Source organism: Syzygium oleosum, unplaced genomic scaffold (genome assembly GCF_021117445.2).
Source record: "Syzygium oleosum isolate NSW1041296 unplaced genomic scaffold, Sole_v2.1 Sole_v2.10, whole genome shotgun sequence".
In the NCBI taxonomy this organism is placed as follows: domain Eukaryota; kingdom Viridiplantae; phylum Streptophyta; class Magnoliopsida; order Myrtales; family Myrtaceae; genus Syzygium; species Syzygium oleosum.
The window spans coordinates 12,300,891-12,322,747 of NW_026607494.1; the positions used below are offsets into that span (position 1 = coordinate 12,300,891).

Here is a 21,857-nt window from a genome sequence, read left to right on the forward strand (position 1 = left end):
GATTCGATGTTTGAGGGTATAGCAGTCGTCCGTCGAATGTCCTTCCTCGCCCATGTGATAGTCACATTTTTTGGACGGATCGTAATTCGAAAAGCTTTCTGAGTTGGGTCGTTTTGGTTTGGTAGAAAGCAGGTTTTCTTCTGGAGTATGGCCAGGACTTGAGAAGGGGATCCAGGCAACGGAGTGAATTGCCTTTTCTTATATCGCCTTGGAGGCTGGCGACTTGAGGTCGACTGCTGCTCACTGTTCACCTAGACTATCCGGGGAGGATGAACAGTCTGGGTGTATGCAACGTTCCCATCCGTTAGGGGCTCCTTCTCTTTTCGTGTGTTGAGTCTCTTGCTTGTGGAAGAGGGGTCAATAAACCATCCGTCACGCAGTCCCATTTCAATTCGTTCACCCACAGGAACAAGACGATTAAAGGATTTAGCAGTGGCACCGACCAAACGGTGTCTGTATTCATACGGAAGAGACTTTATGAACAACTTCACTTGTTCATGATCAGTGAGTTGTGGGGTAACCTGGGCGGCCAAGTTTCTTCATCTGGTGGCCTACTCTTTGAAGGACTCAGTCTTCTTCTTTTCAGTGCGTTCCAGATCGTCACGAGTAAAGGTGACGTCGAGGTTGAATTGATATTGCTTAAGGAATGCATCAGCGGCATCATCCCAGGACTTAAAAGCATCCACGTCCTTCGACATATACCATGTTAAGGCTGGCCCCGTCAAACTTGCTTGAAAGGTTTGAATCATGAGGCGTTCATTATCAACGTACTGAGTCATCCGCACATGGTACATGTGCAAATGGTGTCTAGGGCATGAGGTACCATCATACTTCTCGAATTCCGGCATCTTGAACTTTTCTGGTACTTTGACCCGTTTGTATATAGACAGGTCAAGTGGGACAGCATTTTGCGGGCCTTGTAGCTGTTTCAGCATCTCCTCGACCTTTGCAAGGCGTTTGTCATGCTCTGTCATCGGTACAGCTTCAAGTTCAGGCTTCCTGACAGCAAGGGGAAGCCGATCATCCTCTAGCGGGGGCATTTTGCTGTCGCTAGCGGAGGCTTTGTCTTTTCCGGTGGACGGTGGTGGTAACACCACCTCAATTGCTGCAGGCGTAGGCGTGAGCTTGCCCTGAATGGATTCCACTTGTTTTGTGAGATTTTGGATCGCGTTAAGGACCAACTTCATCTCGTCCTCCATATTATTGAGACAGACGTTTTCTTCGGCCATTTTTTGTAACTACCTGAGAAAACGTTGAAATAAATGAGTATAATGCCCAATGAAGAATCATTTCATGGCTTAGTCATAATATTATTACATATTTTCTTTATTTGCAAAGAAAAAAATGAGAAAAAAGGTTTTTATTTATATTAACATTACAGGCGGCGTCCCTGGGGTTCGAACCCCGGTCGCCTCGGACCGTGACGCTACATCCCCGGATACCATTGGGCCGAAGGCCGCGGTGGTGTCATTAAGGGGCAAAAATTTTTATTTATAGCATAAAAATTAGCCCGAGTTATATTAACATTAGTACAATCCATAAACAGCTTTAAAGATGAAAACCAAAACCACTAAACATAAATACTATGAAAATATAAAATACAGGGGATTTTAACAAAAAGGCTCCCTTCCCGAATGCTCATTCTATAAACGATGGGGAAGCTACAGTCTCTCGGAGCCGCTTATTTTCATGGACAAGCTCCGCAATAAGCGTATCCCTCATCCCTACAGTCCTTTCGAGATTGTCAATCTGTGTTTGGCGACTGGGCTTGTTGGTTACATCCGGGACTTTTGGCTGTAGCTCGGCCGGGATTTGGTGATGTAATATGTGGAACAGAGAGGCATGGTGAACCTTTTCTTGTCCTTTCAACAGTCTAGGCACAAGAATGTTCTCAGGCTGACACTCAGTCCACACTCCCTGGATGGCACGAATTTCTCCGGCGTAGTTGTAGTTCGAGCGGGTGAATCGAGCTCGAAACAGGTCTGTCTTGAGAGGTGGCGGGATTTCCTGAAGGGCCCTGTACTGACGGGCTACCCGGTAGGGATAGTACGAAGTGACGCCTGATAATCCGAGTAATGGAATAGGGTTGTGAAACTGGTGAGCATATCGAGCCTAACCTCATGGAACCATTTAGCATGCCATAAGAAAGCTTTGGGATCGGGGTTTTTCAAAAAATTTATCCAGGTAGAGTAATCCTTATGAGGGGAATTATTTTTTAAGACTTCAAACCTTTGTATCGGATGCATAAAGTCATCGACTTCAAAAAGCTGCATGAGGTGCCCAAATCCTCTCAAATGAGATAAAAACCAGATTTGCAAAATTTCTGGGGCGGCCCGCATGATTTTATCATCATTTTGTTTAAAACGGTTTAGAGATAAAAATGTTTCTACCAGAACCGAATTAACATAACCCAAGCCGGTGCAAATTTGTTTGGCCACATACGCAATCGAAGGGTCTATTGAATTTCTGCGATGGGGGAAAATGACACACCCAACAAAAGCAAGGATAAAAATTTTAGCTTTTTGGCCCATGGGTTGACTTTCAAAACGCTCATTTAAGAAAAACCAGGGACAGGCATTGCAATGAGCTTTAACGACTCTTTTCACGGTATTACTATCAGTTCGCAAAAACTGGGATAATTCGGGTAGAGGGGACACACCCAAAAGTGATTTGATGAGCTCAGATCCCAAAGGCTTTCCAATGACAATACTATACTCTTCCAGGGTTGGGGTCATCTCAAACTTACCAAATATGAAAGTGGATGTTTGTGGGCACCAGAAATGTGCTAATGCTTGCATCATGCCAGAATGGATGTTGATTTTGAGCAAGGGGAGTAGGCGACCAATTCTTGCTTTGACATACTGTTGGCATTTTGATCGAGTTGGTCCCACCATGCCAGAAGCTCTTTTTTAGGAGTGGGGACGAATTGGACATCAGCTCTTCCCATCGTATATAAAATGCAATCAACGAGTGGCCTAACAATAAGAAACCAAATGAATAAGTACGCTGCATAATAAAATGAGAAGAGATAGAATATATACCTTTCCTTGAATCATGGCAATCACAACAACATGCACATGAGTGAGATTCGATTTCTATCTAGACTGGCTCAGCAAAATGAAATTAAAAGGGTGCCTGACCGTCGCAGTCTCGCGTTAATGTCAAGTTCTTTTAACCTCGGCCAAATCGAAAGGAATATCTTATAGTCACGCGAATAGCGGCTAAAGATATTTCTTTACGATTTTTAGAAATAAATTTCAGGGAAAAGAAAGGCAGCCTCTACATCGCGGGCTTGTGTTTGAGGTTGTATCTTTCTTAACACCATCCTAAAATGCCCTATTGCGGCCCAGGTCCGGCAGCGTGGTTGTGTGTGCAATAGTGTAGTGCTAAATCATTAGAGCATGCACAACAATTTATAAACAATCAATTCGAACCTGCAAGAACAAATAACACCTTAATGTCAGCATCATATCTGGAGTCCTTGCTGCCAAACAAAAATTATTTTGAACAGGATAAAATTTTTTGGCCTAAGTCCACTTTTTTTAAAAAAACAGGTCCCCAGTGGAGTCGCCAGTCTGTCGCGACCGACATCCCCGCTTTTGACATGCGTGCAAAAAGAAGGGGTTTCGCCTGGTACGTGCTAAGTCTAGGTTCGGGACTTAACTCGGGCTCTCCTAAGCCCATACCATATCGTGACTTAGGGTTTAAGTATTTAATATGCAAATGGTTTATATCAAGGAGTTGCCACTAATCGATTTAGGGTGGGTCGATTAGAAACCCAAATAAGGTGATGGGAGAATCACCATATTCCTGCGAACCAGAGATTAACTGAGTTCGGGGACTTGATTACACTAGTTGGATAACTAATGTCCTTTCGGTACCTTTTTACCCTGTTCATTTCTGAAAATATTTGTCAGGCAATTTGGATTGATTTTAGGACCTTTCTCCTAACATGTGAGGTGATCAAGCGAGTGCATAATCATAAACGATCAACAATCAGGATAGATATGCAGCTCTAAGGTTCTAGCCCCAACTAAGTCAGATGACATTCAAAACACGACAATTCATGTGATTGTATTAAAAACATGCATAATAACACAATAGTAATAAAAAAACATGTAAAACACTACGCGCAACCTCAGGCTTGTCTAACTTAAACAAGACAATAACATGCATAATAATACAACAATAAATCAAAACACTTAGATATACCACATAAAATTAAAAAAAAATTGATTTTTTTTCGAAAAAGAAAAAAAACTTTTTAAATTTTTTTTTGTTTTTTTTAAATAAATAAATAAATACGGGCAGAGAAAAAGAATTAAGAAAAAAAATTTAAAATTTTTTAAATAATTTTTAAATAATTTTTTTAAAAACGGGTCGGTGGATCCGGACCGGGTTGGAACCGACCCAAGTCAACGGATCCGACCCGGTCGTTGACCCGGGTCGGGTCAATTGATCCGGATCGGTAAAACCAACCCGGGTCAACGGATCCGACCCGTCCGTTGACCCGGGTCGGGTCAATTGATTCGGATTGGTCAGACCGACCTGGGTCAACGGATCCGACCCGGGCGTTGACTCGGGTCGGGTAAGCTGAACCGGGTCAGGCCGAGCCCGCGTGCACAGGCACCGGCAAAGCCGAAAATCGGCCTCTCGCCGGTCGACCCAGACCGGCACCGACCAAAATCCAGCCCCTGGGACAACCACCAAGCCTCGCCGCCCACCTGGGTCACCGTCCGGCCACCGTTCGACGGCCGGCGATCAAATTAAAAAACGGCCTCTTTGAGGCATTTCATCGAACACCCGGCGTGCGTGACCAAAACAAACGGTTTTCGACCAACCTCAGGGATCCGGCGTACTCCGGCGACCTACCTTGCCTTCGACGGTGACACACCGACCATAGGGGACGACGGTATGGGCCGGGATTCGCGCGAAACGGCCGGCGTGAGTCCCGGCCAAATCGAACACCAAAAACAGGGCAAAACAGGGGCTTTGGGACCGGGTGTGAGACTCACCGATCAAGGTTGCTTTGGGATGATTTTCCGGCTACTTTGCGGGTGACGGCGCGGCTACGGGGACCTGCAAAAACTCGAATCTCCTATCTTTCTCTCTCTTTTCTCTCTGTTCTCTCCCTCTCTGTTTTTCTCCGAAAATGGCCGACCCTCTCTCTCTGCCTCTCGCCGGCTTTTATAGGCGAACGTCGGAGTCCCTCTGCTCCGTTACGTCCGCGTGACGACGGCCTGCACCGGCCTACCTGCCCCGCGACTTTCGCGGCCATTTGCAAGCCGATGCAGGGGGGCCTGGTTCGGTGAGGCAAAGAGAGAAACAGGGAGCCGAGAGAGAGGGGGAGATAAGGGAGCTGGGAAATGGGGAAGATGGGACTGGCCATTAATGCCAGTCCCGTTGGCGTGCTCATCCGGCCCTGCTCTGGTCGGATAGCAACGGTGAGGAGCCGCCGCCGTTCGTCACGCTGCCGTCGTGAACAGGGGAGAACAGGGGAAAAGAAAGCGATCGGCGTGGGGGGAGAAGGAAGGAGAAGGGCTGGGCCGGGGCAGGCCCAGCCGCGCGGGGAGAAGAAGGAAAAAAAGAAAAGCGGGCTGGGCCAGCGCAGGGGGGGAGGGAAAGAAGAGAAAAACGAAAGAAGAGTGGGCCGGGGCTCACGCGGAAAAAAGAAAGAAAAAGAAAAAGGGCCGGGTCGGCCCGGCCCCGACTCGGCCCAACTCGATTTTTTTGATTTTTTTTAATTTAATTTTTTAAATTAATTTTAAATTAATTTTAAAACTCTAATAGGCCCTATTAATGCAAAATTTGCCTAATTTCTATATGCAATGCATTTAAATAGAAATATTTTTTGTTTTAGGAATTAAAGAAAATTAACTCCTAAATTTTGTGCAATTAAATTTGGGCAAATTAAAACTAGGTGTCAACAAAAACTAATGTCTTTATCAGACTTAATTTCTTTTTTCTCTTAGTTTTAAAAATGAAATAATTTAATAAGAAATAACAAATTCGATCAAGAAAAATCAATTCTGCCAAAGCAAGAGCCTATCGACAAAATAATATTATAAATTTATAACTTCATAGATACGTGAATAGCATTATTACTGGGGGTCTGGCAAATAAAATGTATGCATGACATCTTTACCATACACCACAAATGAAGTGCATATCAGAAAAAAAAATGCTGGTACTAATTGTATCATTTGACAATAAGAACCTCAATAGTGAGGTCGATATCCTGACAGCCACGGACGAATCGTCGAAACAGGCAACGGCTGCCATCTCAGAAAACAAAAAACGAAAGCAGAGGCACGATGGTTGGGCCCAGCTGGGACGAATGGGTAAATGGAGCATACTATACAAGGATGACGGCAGAACTTGAATGAACGTGACGAGTGTTTTGAAGACCAAGCCATTTGCGCATATATACAAACGACGGATTGACTTCTCAATCTGGCTTAAAGGGATGTGAAAGGATTCTTCTAGCAGTATAAACACCAAGCCATTTGGAATGGTTTAGGGTAAGTCGTCCTTGGCCTGTCTAGACAAGTGATTTCATAAGATGCGAGCTTCTCCATGTTCAAAACTAATGATTTGATTTCCAAGCCGTGAAACGGATGAAATGACCCTCTCATCCCACTCATCCATTCAACTGAGACAGCATGTCACATGTATAATCGTGATTTTCGTTAAATTGTAACACAGTTGTTTTAAAAGCTTAAACTTTTTTACCCAAAGCATGATTTAGTTTGAATACTTTAATACTCCCCTTTGAGAGTAGGCTGGACTTCACTCAAGTCTATAATATGAGAATATATAACACGGGACGTTGAAAAGGTTCGAACTGAGAATCGCTAGCTTTAATACTGTGTGAGATGTTGTGGAACTACATCCAACTATTCTAATAATACGAGCTATTGAAGGAAGAAACGGTTGAATGTAAATACGTTAGCAATCATCATTAATGTAATGCAGTAGGAAAGCAACTATAGAATGACCCAAATCCACTAAGGCAAATATATATATTTGTTTCTGCAAATTAAACTTTACCGCCACCATCCAAAGGCGGACTAGCAGAGGTCCCGCTCGCCGTTCTGTCCTCTTCCGAGTCATCCAAAATGCACCTCTCAACTCCAACAGAATAAATGGAAACGAGAATAATCCAGGATAGCACAAGACGGATAGGACCACGGTGGCTCCTAAAGAGGTAGAAGAACTCCAGAAATAAAAGATAGTACTGTGATAATGCAGAAGCGGTGATAATGAGGAGGAAAACGTATACCAAAATTAAAATCGTGGTAGCAAGCCAAGGGAGTTTGCCAACTGTCAAGGTGACGCCAGTTAAGAAAGCGGCGGACATTGTCGGGAGGGCAATTGATAGACACACTGTTGCACGCCTGCATGCAGTTTTTGCTAAGTGGACGTCGCTATGGTACGCTAACATGAGGCCGACGACCGCAATCATTGAGCAAAACATCGCGATGGTGTTGCAAATCGCGAAAACCTGGAACATTCTCTTGTCCAGTATCGTAGCCATGCTGCGGTAATCTTTTGAGGCCGTGTCTGAGCCGTTAAATCCTCCAGGAACTGCGAAACCAGCTGCGAAAGTCACAGTGGTCACAAGCGTTCCCACCAACAGAGGGGTATTGATATTGTCCCTCAGTCGGTCCAAGTTTGGCAACTTTTCGTTCACGCCCAAAATTGGCAACGCTTTATCTCGAGCTTCCGGCTTAAGTATGATTAGATTTTGATGCAGAATCTATTAGTGGTGCATTTCTGAACCGGTTGGACAGGTAGAAGTTCAAACGGAAGGCGAAACGGTGATGCGACTAGAACCGGCGGACCCGATTGACGACATCGGATCAGGCTCAAATTCGGTCGTTTGAAGCAAAACTGCGGTATGAACAAAACTCACGGCCTTTGACCGTGATTAACGATGGATTTTAGCGATTCAGGATCGTTTACATGGGTTTTTCTATTATTTTAATATTTTTTATGGGTTTTAATTTTAAGGACAATTTTGTAATTTTGATATTTTATGATTTATAGTCCTAGTAGGGTTTGGTTTAGGGATATATAAGCTTGTTTTAGGGTTATTTTTAAGGAACAGAACATTATCATCAATATTGAATTTCGAGATTTCTTTCTCTAAGCAAGATTTTGCTTGAATTATTTGCTGAACGCTGTGTCAGGTGGTATCAGAGCCTATGGCGACTGGCGGTGGTCTTTGTGATGATGAATAGGAGATTGGAGCCCCAATCCTTGGGGACGACACGCTGCATCGTTTGGAGCAGCATTTAATGGAACTCTTGGATCAACGAATCGATCAAAGTCTTCGTCGTTTCGAAGAACGATTTGATGAGTTAACAGATCGATTCGAAGGTCTCGGCGTTGATGTGAACCGGAATCTGCGAAACGACAGAAGACCAGGTGCAGATCTTGCTCGCGGTGATCCTGTTGATAGGCATGTTCCTGTCCGCAGGCAGAATAACCCTCTGTTTTCAGAGAGTTCTGAAGAAGAAGAAAACGATTATTTTGATGAGGAACGTGCTGATTATGGCGGCAAACATCGTCATGGAGGATTTCAAAGAGGATATGATAGGAGAGATGGAAGGCGACGTTACGATGATTGTGAAGGTAACGACTTTAAAATGAAAGTCGATATTCCTTATTTTAATGGAAGTCTGGGCATAGAAGAATTTCTGGATTGGATTGCTGATATAGATAGATTTTTCGATTATATGGAGACCTCTAGTGAGAAAAGGGTGCGATTAGTAACCTGTAGATTAAAGGGGGTGCGTCTGCATGGTGGGAGAGATTGCAGAATAAGAGGGAGCGAGAAGGGAAAGATAGAGTTCAAACTTGGACTAGGATGAAGAGGCTGCTGAAACAGGAGTTCCTTCCACCTGACTATTAACAGATTATATTCCAGCAGTACCAACGTTGCCAGCAGGACAATCGGATTGTACATGAGTATACGGCCGAATTTATGAGGTTGGCGGAGCGAAATAATCTATCGGAGATGGAGGGACAGCAGGTGGCCAGATATCTCGATGGTTTGAAACCCTTCATTCGAGATAAAATTAAGGTGCAGTTTCTGCGAAATTTTATTGAAGCTAATAATATGGTGATGAAGGCAGAATTGATGCAGCAAGACAAAGGAAAAAGAGCATATGAAAATTATCGAGGTTTCAGTTCGAGCAGTTCGATAGAGAAGAGCGACTTCAACAACCGCAACAACCTAGGGCGAAATCAAGAAAATAAGGCATTATAAATGCGTCCTATGAACGAACCGAGGGATAAGGGAAAGCAAGCACAGAAAACTGTGAATCCTAACTCTTATGTTAAACCAGTCGCGATAAAGTGTTACAGATGTAATCAACTTGGACACCGATCTAATGAATGCCCTCAGAGAAAAATCGTAAATGTGGCAGCGAGAGATGAGGAAGAAGATGGGTATTGCTATGAGCCAGATGGTGAAGAAGATCATTTTGAAGATGAAAAAGGGGAAGTAAATTGTATGATGCGCAGGATGATGTTGGCCCCAAAACAGGAAGATGATTCGCAGCACCATCAGTTATTCTGAACTAAGTGCACTATTCTGAGAAAAATATTTACTAGGGTTATTGATAGTGGAAGTATAGAGAATATCATTGGGAAAGAGGCAGTGAAGAAGCTGGGAATACCCGTGGAGAATCATCCTAATCCCTATACGTTAGGGTGGATTAAATCTGGAGCAGAAAGCATTCGGGTGACTGAGCGATGTAAAATTCCATTCTCCATTAGAAAATATCATGATGAACTGTATTGTGATGTGGTAGACATGGATGTATGTCATGTGTTATTTGGGAGGCCATGGCAATTTGATGTAGATGTGCAGCATTCGGGAAGGAGTAATCAATATAACCTCGTGAAGGATGGAGTGAAGTACACGTTGCTGCCACTGAAGAATAAAGGAAAGCAAGCTGCTGAAAATAATTTCGTTACCCTTACAAGGAAATTTGAAGCTGAGATTAAGGAGACCCGATAGATTCACGCATTAATAGTGAAACAGGCATTCAAGCAAGAGGCTGAATTACAAGTGGAGGAGCAGCCCGAATCAGTTAAGCCTTTATTGAAGGAGTTTAGTGAGCTGATGCCTGTGGAGATCCCAAATGGGTTACCGCCTATGCGCGATATTCAGCACCATATAGACTTAATTCCTGGTGTTAGTCTGCCTAATTTACCACACTACAGGATAAGTCCTAAAGAGAGCGAGATTCTAAAAGAGAAGGTGGAGGAGTTGTTGCGAAAGGAGCACATTCAGAATAGCATGAGCCCATGTGCTGTTCCGACCTTGTTGACTCCTAAGAAAGATGGGAGTTGGTGGATGTGTGTAGATAGTAGGGCCAACAATAAAATAACCGTGGGTTACAAGTTTCCAATTCCGAGATTTGATGACATGCTGGATAGGTTGCATGGTGCTAAGTGGTTCTCGAAGCTAGATTTGAAGAATGGGTACCATCATATTTGGATTCGGCTTGGAGATGAGTGGAAGACAGCTTTCAAAACAAAGGAGGGGTTGCACGAATAGTTGGTAATGCCTTTTGGACTTTCCAATGCTCCCAGTACTTTCATGAGGTTTATGAATCAGGTTTTGAAATCTTTTATTGACAAATTCGTTGTAGTTTATTTTGATGATATTCTGATTTATAGTAAGACTGAGGAGGATCATCTAATGCACTTAAGGGAGGTGTTGACAGCTTTGCAGATTAATAAGCTGTATATTAATCTTAAGAAGTGCAGCTTTTTAACTAATAAGCTCTTATTCTTGGGGTTTATTATTACTGCTGAAGGAATAGAGGTAAATGAGGCGAAGGTGAGAGCAATCAGAGAGTGGCCGACTCCTAAAACAGTTTTTGACGTTAGGAGTTTTCATGGGTTGACCACTTTCTATTGGCGATTTATTAAGAATTTCAGTACTATCGCGGCCCCGATTACTGAATGTACGAAGAAAGGAAAATTTCTATGGGGAGAGGAAGCAAAGAATAGTTTTGTTATTCTGAAGGAAAAGTTATGTACTGCACTTGTTCTTGCCTTACCTGATTTTGATAAACTGTTTGAAGTGGACTGTGATGCCAGTAGAGTGGGTATAGGAGCTATTTTGTCTCAAGAGCGCAGATCAATTTGCTATTTCAGTGAGAAACTTAGTGAGGCAAGGCAAAAGTGGAGCACTTATGATAAAGAATTCTATTCTATCGTAAGGGCTTTGAAGACTTGGGAGCATTATCTGATTGGGAAAGAGTTCATCCTTTATTCTGATCATGAAACTTTGAAGTATCTAAATAGTCAGAAGAGGATTAGCAAAGATATGCATGCGTGATGGTGTCAATTTTTGCAAAAATTTCCTTTCAGATTACAGCACAAGTCAGGTGTGCATAATGTCGTAGCAGATGCATTGAGTAGGAGAGCTGGCTTGTTGATTACATTAAGCCAAGACATCTTGGGGTTCGAGCAGCTGAAAGACTGTTATGCAGATGATGATGACTTTGAGCAAATTTGGAAGTCTTGTGCTGCTGGTCAACTTGTGCAAGAATTTTATGTGCAGGATGGCTATTTGATGCGTAGCAACCAGTTTTACCTTCCTCGAACATCATTACGAGAGAAGCTAATTCGTGATTTACATGATGGTGGATTAGCTGCACACCTGGGTCATGATAAAACTATTGCTGCAGTCCGAGAGCGATTTTACTGGCCCAGTTGCGTAGAGATGTCAGCAGGTATGTACAAAAGTTTATGTTTGCTAGACTGCTAAGGGGAAATCTAAGAATACAGGTCTGCACATGTCATTACCTGGTCCCGACAATATATGGGAAGATCTGTCCATGGATTTTGTGCTTGGTTTGCCACAAACACAAAGAAGTGTGGATTTTGTTTTTGTTGTAGTTGACAGATTTTCCACAATGGCGCACTTCATTCCTTGTAGAAAGACTTCTGATGCAGTAAGTGTGGCCAGGTTATTCTTTAAAGAGGTGGTTCGTTTACATGGTGTCCCTAAGTCTATTACCTCTGATAGGGACAACAAATTTCTGGGGCATTTTTGGCCTACTTTATGGAAATTGTTTGATTCATCTTTGAATTTCAGTAGTATAGTTCACCCGCAGACTGATGGGCAAACAAAGGTGGTTAATAGAACTCTAGGAAACTTGATTAGAAGCATTTGTGGAGATAAGCCGAAGCAGTGGGATGTTGCTTTATCACAGGCAGAGTTTGCTTATAATAATGCAGTTCATAGTTCTATTGGTAGGTCGCCTTTTTCTGTTGCTTATACAAAGGCGCCTCAGCATATTCTGGATTTAGTACGGTTGCCTAAACAAGCGGATAAGAGTGTAGCAGCGGATCATATGGCTAAACAGATTGTGGAAGTGCATCATGAAGTCCAACAGAAGCTAGAGGAAGCTAATTAGAAGTATAAAGCTGCAGGTGTTTGCGGTAGGTGATCAGGCATGATTTTTTTTCGTAAAGAGCGATTACCAGTTGGATCTTATAGCAAATTGTAGCAAAAGAAGTATGGGCATTACACTGTCAGCAAGAAGATCAATGATAATGCTTATGTTATAGACCTTCCACATAGTATGAGCATATCTAACACTTTCAATGTTGCTAATTTATCACCGTTTCATGAGTCCATAAAGCCGTTATATCCAGATCCTGATTTTAACTCGAGGACGAGTACTTTTCAAGTTGAGGAGAATAATGTAGAATCTATTAGTAGTGCGTTTCTAGATCGGTTGGACAGGCAAAAGTCCAAACGGAAGGCGAAATGGTGATGCGACTAGAACCGGCGGACCCGGTTGACAACATCGGATCGGGCTCAAATTCGGTCATTTGAAGCAAAACGGTGGTCTGAACAAAACTCACGGCCATTGGCCGTTACTAACGATAGATTTTAGCGATTCGGGATCGTTTACATGGATTTTTCTATTATTTTAATATTTTTTATGGGTTTTTATTTTAAGGGCAGTTTTGTAATTTTGATATTTTATGATTTATAGTCCTAGTAGGGTTTGGTTTAGGGATATATAAGCTTGTTTTAGGGTTCTTTTTTAGGAACAGAATATTATCATCAATATTGAATTTCGAGATTTCTTTCTCTAAGCAAGGTTTTGCTTGAATTATTTGCTGAACGCTGCGTCAGATTTGAGCTTATAGGTGGGTGACGCGCCTCACAACAACGTGAATGCCAATAGCTGAGATCGGAAACATAAGAAAAGGAAAGAAAGAACAAATTGTTACTGAATCGATAACGGGAACGAACTTTGGAGTACTCATTTAAAGGGAAACTTTTACTTCTAAAGAGGTAGTGTCTCCTCATTTTGAAGAATTAACACTAGAGTAACAAGTTCATTGAAAATGAGAAAAGAGGCAAGAATGAAATGTATACGTTTCACCTTGTTGGTTGACTTACTGATAATGTAATGAGATTATGCCATGTTTAGAGACCCCTGGCTTTTTAAGAAAAAAAGATTTCAACATTGACAACCCCTGATCTTATTTATAGGCTCAATTAATCGAGACATATAACAATTTATCTTAGCATTTGTCAGAGATATTCACTTGTTTCTATCCGCGGACATATTCATGGGCAAAATTTAAGTACCACCTATTAAGGCTAAATTAGAGACTTGTACAATATTAATCCTAGAGGAATCTCGGCTATTCTAGAAGATTGATCAATGCTTCAACAATGCTATCGACTGGGAGACATAATGATGTGAATACGGGATCTGCGCTTAACAAAAGTATTACTCTATGAAAATTTCGTGTAAGTTGATAAATAAAACAGTGACTGTTCATGTTACCTACCTTTTGTAACGTAGGCTCCCTTTGTAAGTGATCTAGAGCAATGTCAAGAGCAGTCGAGCGTTCGTGGTTGAGAAGGGGGGGGATTAATTCTTTTATCCTGCACAAGAGGAATCAAAGCGGCAGGTTGTAAATACATCGCTGCCAAGTGTAGAGGTGTATTTCTAGCATGATCTCTTTCATTTATCATAAACCCCAGATCTGGATGTCTAGGTATATATCTCACTGCTGAAGCTCTCCCGTATTTTGCTGCCACATGAAGAATGGTTTGTCCTCGCCCATTTATCGACTGGAATACCGGATACAGTTTCTCTATTAGTGCAACATGACCCATCTTGCTGGCAATATGAATGGGAAGATTTCCATTCTCATCCCGTTCTTGGGCCAAATATTCATTTTCTGGTTGTAAGAGATCAAATACTAAGGCCCGATTCAAGATAGCCGCTAAGTGGAATACATTACCACTTTTGGAGTCGGTCATTGCAAATAGCTTCATGTTCATCTTGAGTATCTCGCCATATAAATCTGGGATCAGGAGCTTCAAATTAGGGACAACATCCGCATATACATTTTACACTGGTTGGGGCTTGGTTGGTTTTGATGTATTTTAACCCATTTGGGGATAAAGACATTTTCAATGAAACCTTAATCACTAATTGGATTCAGAGTCGCTGATGTGGGATTAGATTGCAATGGTGAAAGTAGTGGTGATACTAATGATTGAATGAATCAAATGCTTTGAAAGGTTTATCTAATCCAGTTTCGGTTCAAAAAATTATGGCTTCAAGCTGTGAATATCGAAGCACTGTGACTTTCTTTCTCTAGCATGATGGAACAATACGGAAAAATGACACAAACAGTCCATAATCTTTGGCCCAATGTGCATTATGATCCCTGAACTTTTAATTTGTTCAATATAGTCCTTAAACTTTAACCCAATATGCAATATGGTCTCTGAACTTTTAATTTGTTTAATGCCATCCATGAACTTTTAGTACATATTCAATTTAGTCCCCAAACTATATGAAAACATTCAATGTAGTTTTTCAATTAATTTAAGTTTAGGAACTACATTGAACAGCTTAAAAGTGTAAGGGATTTCCAACTACTTTAATAAGCGGAGTTTGGAATTTTATGTGAACACCCGTAACATATTTGGGTAAGCATAGAGAGTTGTTGCACAGATTTGCCACGAGTTCAATCTACACATAGATAGATATTTCCCATATGCAGATATAGGTACTTACCATATTGATTATGCGCAACAGCACCATGAACGGGCAGCAAGCCTTGTATCCTCGATGGGTCGAGTGAGAGAGAAAATAAAACCCGAAGTATCTCGGAGTTGCCAGTGTCGAGGGCCATGTACAAGGGAGATTTCTCATCCACGTTCTGCCAATACACGGGCTCCAAATCTTTCCAACAACAAATGGCGCACCAGGCCAACGTCACGAATAAGTACGGCCTCGTGCAAAGCGGTGTTTCCATGATTGTTCTTTATCCTCAGGATGTTCTCGACGTTGGGGAGCTTCCTTGCCTGGCGAATCAACATATCGGCGACTTCAATTGAGGCCGGCCCTCAATTGTGTATGCATATAAACTGATCCCCAATTAGGTTGTCAAGTCCATAAAGAAGATAGCGTCACACCTCTGTTGTCATAAAATAGTAAATAGAAGATCTCATTTACATCTATGGATCAAGTAGTGTATCAAAAGTCTTATTGAGGAATTTTATTCTCATAATTAGCGGTGTAGAAAGGTAGCTATATGAGTAGAAATGGGAAAAGTTCCAAAAAATTCCTAAACCTTTTGCATTGGTGCCAATTTAATCCTAAACCTTTTTTTGGTGCCAATTCAGTCCTAAACCTTTTGCATTGGTGCCAATTTAGACCTAAACCTTTTTTTGGTGCAGATTCAGTCCTAAACCTTTTGTCTTTGTGCCAATTCAGTCCTTCCGGTCAATTTTGGCTAGATTTTGCTGACGTGGATGTCGACCGGCCGGCGGCCAGTCACCGGCGCTGACGTAGAAAACTTTATAATATTTTAATATTTTTTTGAATTTTTATCTATTTTTTTTCTTTTCTTTTCTTTTTCCCTCCCCTCTCTCCTTCCTTCAGCCGGTCGCCGGATTGGCGATCGGCCAGAGGCCAGAGGCCGGCGCCGGCGAGGGAGGCCTCACACTGGGCGAGGCCCGACCTCGCACTGGGCGAGGCCCAACCTCGCCGGATCTGGCGAGGTCGAGCCTCGCTAGCGACGATGAAGGCGAGCCTCGCCATGCCTGGGCGAGGCCCGACCTCGCCAAATCCGGCGAGGTCGTACCAGTCGCCGGTGAGGCTCGACCTCGCTAGATTCAGCGAGGTCGGGCCTCACCCAGCCATGGCGAGGCTCGAGCCCTTGCCAGCAGCCTCCAGCGAGGGTCTCGAGCCTTGCCATGGCTGGGCGAGGTCGGGCCTCGCCCAGCCATGGCGAGGCTCGCCTTCGCCATCGCTAGCGAGGGCGAGCCTTGCCAGCAGCTGTGTCACGTCTCGAACCCCATCGAGCCTGCGACATCCCTCTCCTCGTTCGGAAGAGTGCGACGACCCAGGAATAACGTCGACGACCCAACGATCCATTAGAGTTAAATCGCGGCGAAAGTAATAAAAAAATCCCGGACATTAAAATTGGAGAACACCAGGAAGGAACAAATCGTCAAACCACCAAGCATTAATTACACTTCCAAATATTTACATCATCCGCCAATACAAATCACAAAATAATTTATAGGCACACCGAACTATAAACTCCAAACCACCAAAATATCAAGATCAGCTCTCTAGATCAGCACTATCCAAAAATGGGGCGCATCCTCCTCCCAGAACTATCCCCTACGCCCTCTCGAAGGCGTCCACTCTAACTCACTGTCCTCGGCATCACCACCTGAATCCTCCGCAGCTGTCTGCTCACCCGACGACTCCGAGTCGACCTCAATCTCGACATTCAGGCGGGGGCTCTGAAATGGTTTGATTGAAACAATCATGAGATCACATCTCAATAAGTCACAACCTAAGCCCCACCTAGGCTATCACGTAATTCCAGATACATCCAAACGCACAACCACACAACCAGCAATCAAATATTCATACATACCTGGACTCTCTGCATACGCACCATGCACGTTAGCCCACAATCCCAACATACAATTCTTGCACACATGCCATCACACACTTTCCACATATCGATACACACGCCAATCATACCACAGCAATACATCACAGCCGCGCGCGTGCCTCGATTATAAGGCAAAACCTACTTGGGCACGTCCCATACCATGCCTAGCAGATTTTCACCCCATAATCGTGCATTACATCACGTGATACAAACACACTCGCACACTAACTCGCACTATGCATCACTTTCACAATTACCCACCCTCATCACGCGAACACCACACAAACACCCAAGCTTGGCACGCGAACTCAATGCGCAATCACGCCACCACACCTCACAGCCACACAATCACACATACGAGCTCATTCAAGCTTCAAACTACCCGTCAAAATGCCACGATAACACCGAATAATTCTCGAGAGAGAGAAAAACCGAGAATATGTAAAATCGGGTCCAAACTGGGCAGTTGCGCAGTGACAGAAATCCATTTGAAATAAATAGTAAACCAACTCCAAAAATTCTAAATTTTGGATATGTCATAAAAAACATCTTGATCAACATTTCTTATGAAGAACACGAAATCCGGTTCAATCTATAACCATGCCTTTTTGTCCCTCGAAGTCAGACTAAAATCTGTTCGCTCTAACAGACTGTTTTGTCCTCAAAATACATTTCTTTCAACATCCAAATCACCTTGAAAAGCTTTTAAATTTTTATATGTTATATCCACAAATGTTCCCAACAATTTTTGTGAAGGAAGTATTTTGAAAATAGGCCTGGAAAAATTTATAAAAATTCGAACAGACCCGAAGGTCGGGTGAACAGTAAATCGGGCAGACCCATTTCGATCCAAAGATGGACTTCCGAATGGCCTCAAATGATTTCCAAAAATTCCCAAATTAAATTATGTTATACCTAAAGATGTTGGGAACAACTTTCATGAAGAAAAATTTCTCAAATTCGGCCCACAAAATTCTATACAAAAATAGCAAACCGGGAGGGTACAGTAACCGCGAATCCGCGATTCACCCCGAACCTTACGGATTCAAACCCGAACCGATTTCTACCGAATTCCAACCGCCTAAACTCATTTCCCGACGTCTAATCCAACCCGCAACAACCGCTAACAGTCATGATCAGCCATCAACAACCACGATCAGCCACCAATAACCACGATCAACCACCAAAAACCATTATCGACACCTTAATCAACCTCTAAATCCTCTAAACCATACCCGAACGAGTCCGAAAATACCCGACGTCCTAAATAGGGATTAGATCGCGACTTACTTGGTTCTAGACTAAAGCGGCTAGAACGTAGCGCAACGGCAAACGGCGGGGACGGCGGTGGACGGCGGCGCGGCTTGGCGGTGGCGAAGGCAAGCGGCGACGGCGGCGGTCCGGCGATGGGGGCTTCACGGTGGGGGAGAGTTCGGGAGGGAGAGAGAGGAAGAATTTGGTGGGGAGGGGGCTGCCGTGGGGGAGGGGAAATGAGTGAGGAGAGAGAGAGATTTGACTTAAATAGTCAAATTTTGATCAACTTTTCCAAAATGCCCATTTTGCCCCTCTCTCACTTGGTCTACATTAATCCAAGCCAAAATATCCAAGGGCATTCTAGTCTTTTCATCCTTGCATTATTGGGCTGATCTTATCCTCTTAATTTCCCAAAATAATTTTTCAATAATTCCCCCTAAAATTCGGAATACCCAAAAATAGGCCTAGGGGCAAAGTCGTAATTTTCCGGTCCCGGGCCGAATTTCCATTTTTCAACCATACCAACCCCAAATATCATTGGCCACACTAAAATGACGTCATCCTCATAAAAATAGTCGCGCACGATCCCGAAAATCGACATCCAAGTCCGGATCCAATTTCGCGATCAAAATCGCCCAATCTCAATTTTAGGGTCTCTCACTAACGGGCGGCTATTTAGGGATTACGCGTATCGACCTAGGGTTATTCGAGTCATGGCGACCTCGATCGTCACCGAAGGTCGACTCATGATCGAGTTCTTAGGTCCACGTACATTTCCCTAGGTAGCCATTCCCTAAAGGTTAGTATCCCGAGAATGATCAGTTCCGGGCGAGACTTACTAAAATGAAATAAGAAATAACATCTATTTCATTGATTTCGGAAATAGGTCGAAATTTAGGATGTTACAAGCTGGGTGAGACTCGACCTCGCCAGCGGTTGGGCGAGAGGCCACCCTCGCCACTGACCGGTGTGGGCGAGCCTTGCTGGTCGTTAGTCCGGCGATCGGCTGGAGGAAGGAGGGAGGGGAGGGGGGAAAAAAAGAAAAAGAAAAAAAGAAATAAAAATTCAAAAAAAATATTAAAATATTATTAAAGTTGTCCACGTCAGCGCCGGTGACCGGCCGCCGGCCGGTCGATGTCCACGTCAGCAAAATCCGGCCAAAATTGGCCGGAAGGACTGAATTGGCACAAAGACAAAAGGTTAAGACTGAATTGGCACAAATGCAAAATGTTTAGGACTAAATTGGCACCAAAAAAATGTTTATGACTAAATTAGCACTAATGCAAAAGGTTTAGAACTGAATTGACATCAAAAAAAGGTTTAGGACTAAATTGGCACCAATACAAAATGTTTTCTAGGACTTTTTTGGCACTTTTCCCAGGTTTTAGACAAGGATATAGGTGTGATTTTTTTTTTTTTAATCTTTAGCGAGTAGATTTATTCTATAAACAGGTATGTATTTCCATTTTGAGACTGCCTGTGCAAGAAAAAGCAATTTAGATTATTCCGGTTTTGTTTCTACCTCATAAGCATGATACTGTCCATGCGTTTGCTAAACGTGGCAAGAAGTCCAAAATGAGAATAAGCTTAGCATTTCACGCATTAGAAGAGATCATGACTTAGAATCTTAGTTTGATGAGTATGGGCATTGAGCACGATTTTCCCACACTTTACGCATAAGAACAAATGGTGTTGTTGACAAGAAAAGTAGGATGTTGCAAGAGATGGCACGTATCTTGTTGGTAGAAAGCAAAATTTCTAAGAATTTCTGAGCAGAGGCCATAAACACCTCATTAAGAAACGTATTCCCTTGCGACCTATATTTGGCAAGACTATCTTTGAGCTTGCGAAGGTGGGAAGCCCAATGTTTCTCACATTTGTGCTTGCTCTCTTAAGAATGCTGGTGATCCAAGTCAGATAAAGGTATTTTTCTTGGATACTCTTCTACTAACGAAGGATATACGGTATTCTGTGAAGAACCAAAACGCTTGAAGAGTCTACTCTTGTTATCTTTGATGATCCCCTGTTGGAGATTACGTTGTTGTAGAAGCAGGTTATGGAGAAGCAGAATCTAGAGAAACTGGTTTTGGAAATGCAGGCTATGCAGAAGCCGACTCTACAGAAGCTGGCAATCCTACTAGTTTTACATCAATTGCTTCTAAAAAACCAGCAGACCCAAGTCAACGCTATTTCACATATCCCCCAGAGTGCACATCAACTAGCAAAGAAACAGATCTAGATCAGTTCATTCGAAAGTTACCTGAAATGTCAAAATGACTAAACTAAAAAAAACTGTGGAAGCAGCATTGTTAGACCGCAGATTTCAGATGAATATGGTACACACGAACATTGAAGAACAGAAGCAATGAGTCGGGAGATGGAGAACAGAACCTGAAGAAAAAAGAAGGCAGGACTTGAGAAAAAAAAATGGTGTTGGGTCTGGGGGCTGATGCTGATGCTGATTCTCTGAAGTGGAAAGTCCGATAGCTAAGGACTTGGAAGTGAGTCTAGTTGTTTTGGAATGAGTGAAGTAACAAAGATGGGTTGTTCTTTATAATGGAGTCCGTAAGATGGAAGCTACTTGAGGCGGATAATAGCTGGTGAAGTAAACCAAGATGGCTCGTTCTTTAATTTAGGAGGACGGAACGACCTAAAGGTGATTTTTTAAGTTGACATAGTAGGTTGACTTGATTTATAAAACCACACGTTCGCGCACGTAAAATATCATAGTAATGTTAGATCATTATTCAGCGATGGCACGATAAATTATGCTTAGGTCTCGATAGCTCACAATTTGTGGCCACGTTTTATAACATGTCACTATTTTTGTAACATATAGACAAAAATTTGAGCGTTGCGTGATGCTTCAACAAGGGATGCATGGCAGAGAATGCAAGGCCTCTAAAATAATTTAATTAAAAGCTGAATACCGGGCCCTAATTGACGTTAGCATCTTAGTCAAACTAAAATCTCAGTCGTTTACTTTCTTAAGACAATTTCTGAGAAGTCACCAGAGAAGGTGCAACCACACTCGTCCCACTTTTTTATAGCTCTCGCAGTTTGGGATTTGTATTGCACGGAAATTAATTTTTTAATTTTAAGAATTATGCCACAACTAGAGAAAGTAGCGTGAACCATTAAGAAGTTCCTTCACAACTTGAATCAAGCTCAAGACCTCTTAAAAGAAGATTGACCATTTTACGACAAAGCCAACTATCTTAGTTGAATGGAGAAGGTAGGTTACCGAAATCATGTATGCTCCTAATTACTAATGTTTGGTATTGTCCACCATGGATCATTGCGAGACGGGCTGAGACTATTTTGCTGAAAGGACGAAAAGTTTACGCTGACTCGTTTGAGCTAGCCTCCGATCAATATTTTAATCATCTAATTTTATGAGGAACTAAGCATCAAGAAGTTGATTGATTTGCAAGTTTATAGTCGTAACTCTATTAATTGATTTGGAAGATTTGCCGAAAAATAGAAAAAGTAGGCTCCGCATTCGAGTAGCATCTCATGCTACGATTTTATATGCAAAATACTTGTCGTCCGACCTTAATGAATTGAAACACTGAGTCTCCAAAGATGTTGAAAGTTACTGAAGGAAACAGATT

General features: G+C 42.7%; 1 pseudogene; it reads right to left on the bottom strand.

Annotated features, from left to right (window-relative positions):
* Nucleotides 1-7,039: 7,039 nt before the first annotated feature.
* The window catches only part of LOC115679886 (protein ACCELERATED CELL DEATH 6-like), a 94,161-nt pseudogene continuing 79,343 nt past the window's right edge, over nt 7,040-21,857 (bottom strand).